Source organism: Alligator sinensis, unplaced genomic scaffold, assembly GCF_000455745.1.
Source record: "Alligator sinensis unplaced genomic scaffold, ASM45574v1 scaffold990_1, whole genome shotgun sequence".
NCBI lineage: Eukaryota > Metazoa > Chordata > Crocodylia > Alligatoridae > Alligator > Alligator sinensis.
In genome coordinates, this window is record NW_005842506.1 from 1146703 (window position 1) to 1149107 (window position 2405).

Below are 2405 nucleotides of genomic sequence, written 5' to 3' on the forward strand. Positions count from 1 at the left end.
GTGTTAGATAAATAATTATCAGCCATCTCTTTGACTCTAGGAGTCTTGGCTAGTGCTAAGGTTAATAAATTTAATCTTGGTAGTAGTGACATTCAGGTTAATAGAAGAATTAACCTCAACATATATAATCTAAGTTGGGTAGATAATGAGTAGTGTATCAAAAGTAAGTAAAGAGGTATCTATACAACAGCTTTGGGGGAAAGCTGATGTATAGCTTATGTTCCTTGTTTTACACACACACACAGATAGATAGAGAGATAGTAGGGGTGTGCAAAATGAGCTGTTTTCAATTTGGATTCAGATTCAGCCCATATCAGGGACAGTGATTCGATTCGTTGATTTGGATCACTGTCCCCGATTTTGATTTGGCTAAAACCGAATCTGAAGATTCAATGCTGATTCAGAGAATCAGTGATTTGGCCATAGACACAGCTTTAAATGTTTTTTCTACATACCTTGAAGTACCAGGCACAGCTACGATGCTGGAGCGGATGGAGAGTCCCACAGGAACTGTGGGAGAGCCCCTGCATGCTCAGCGGCAAACCCAGAAGTGCACCAGAAATACTTCTGGTCCACTTCTGGGTCTGCTGCCTAGTGTGCTGGGGAGCCCCCCGCACTCCTGTGGGATGCTCCACCTGCCCCAGCATCTCAGCGTTCACAAGCTGCTTGCCACCTAAAGTATGTAGAAAAAACATTTAAAGTTGTGTCTATCTCCAAATTGCTGAATCTTTCTGAATCAATTTGGAGGGTTCTGATTCGATTCAGAGAGATTAAAGGGTCTCCTGATTTGATTCGGATTCAGAGATTCAGCCACCAAATCAGGGCAAATCTCTGCTGAATTGAATCAGAGACTGAAGCTTTGCCACAGCCCTAGTAGGTAGGTAGGTAGATAGATAGATATACATGTATACACACACATGTATCCCTCTTGCAGCTGGGAAGCGGGCCCTGGCAAGAGCTAGAACTCCAATGATTTTCAGATTCCTGACCCTGTGGCTTGGAGCCAGAAGCTCTAGTTGAATGGAGCCTAGGCTGTCTGCATGGTGGAGATGCCTCAGAGACACACACTGAGGAATTCTAGACTTTTAACCAGTCTGTCATGTGAGCTGGTAGGAAGCTAGGCTAGTTTTCATTGGACCACTGCCTCCGAGTCATCAAAAGTCTTGATGAATTGGCATCTGCTGCTGGAAAACCTGTTTTGTTAGGAAATTCCCAACCAGATGGAGTTAAGAGGACCAGATTTTGCAGCTGTTCTGTATCCTCCTACTAATAAAAATATAAGCAGAATCTCTCGCTTTGTTATTTTCTAGAAATAAAAATGAACATGTGTGGATGTGAGACTTCTGTTCCAGTTATGGAAATTATTACCAGGAATCCAGGGGAAAGCAGTTCCTTTTTACCATTTGATCCATCATGCTCCATCTCAATTAGCAGTTCTGGGCTCAGTGCAAGAATCAGTTGGTGAAAGGCGATAATCTACCACGAACAGGAATTCAGACTAGAGCCGAGTGGGAGAACTTACAACTAGAAGAAATGAAATGAATGCATTTTGGGCCTGACTTAAAATGTTGTGTATGAAATAAGATGTTCTGTTTCATATGTGGGTACATGCGTATAGAAATCCTTAGCCCTTTAAAAAGTGTTGGTGAAGCTTAAAACAAGAGCCTTATTTCATATGGAAAAGTCAAAACATCTCATTTTTGAATATGGAGAAGAAAAGCTTTGACTTTTTAGAAATTCCCCTCCCTATCCCCAATCTTTTCAGCAGAAAGTATTTGCTGAATTCAGTCTGTGTTTTTGAATCGTATTGTTTTCCCCCTAAACTGCATTATCTGATGAATTTACTATTTGACAATTCCTCCTCTCCCCACAAAACTTGTCTTACCCACAACTAGGTCAGACTGGGTGATTTCAATAGTGTCTTCTGGCCTGAAAACTAATGAAGCCAGGTTTGATTCTTGTCTTGACCTAAATTGATACCATAAGCAAAGCCCAGAAGTGCTTGAATATTTATTGAAATATTGCTAAATGACTGCTCAGTCTATCTGGTTTTACAGACTGCTTATAATGAAGAATGTTGTCAGCTTCTGCTACAAACTAATTGCATAACTAGGATCTCAGAATTAAGAATGTTATAAATCAAATACTCTTTCTTGTGAAAAGTTCCTCTAATGTTTGACTGCAATAGTTGATGCCAAAGTTTTGTCTTTTAGTATGGAATTGATAATGCATCCATTAATTTGAACAACTATATTTCTATAGTCTAGGAGCTGCAGATGCCAAATGTAAAATAAATGAAGGCTAAGTGCATGGATCACATTTTGCTCAGATCTCCTCCGGACTCAACATTTCCTCTTTTTAGAGCAACAGTGAGCGACTGCTGAGAATTCTGCCAAACGAGCCCC

At 40.5% G+C, this 2405-nt stretch overlaps 1 long non-coding RNA gene across 1 annotated transcript in view; it reads left to right on the forward strand.

Annotated features, from left to right (window-relative positions):
* Positions 1-1374, forward strand: part of LOC102387964 — a 3308-nt gene extending 1934 nt beyond the window's left edge. Inside the window, exon 3 of the long non-coding RNA XR_003095852.1 lies at positions 1311-1374. This is a non-coding gene — a long non-coding RNA (uncharacterized LOC102387964). The remainder of the gene's footprint in view (positions 1-1310) is intronic.
* Positions 1375-2405: the final 1031 nt, after the last annotated feature.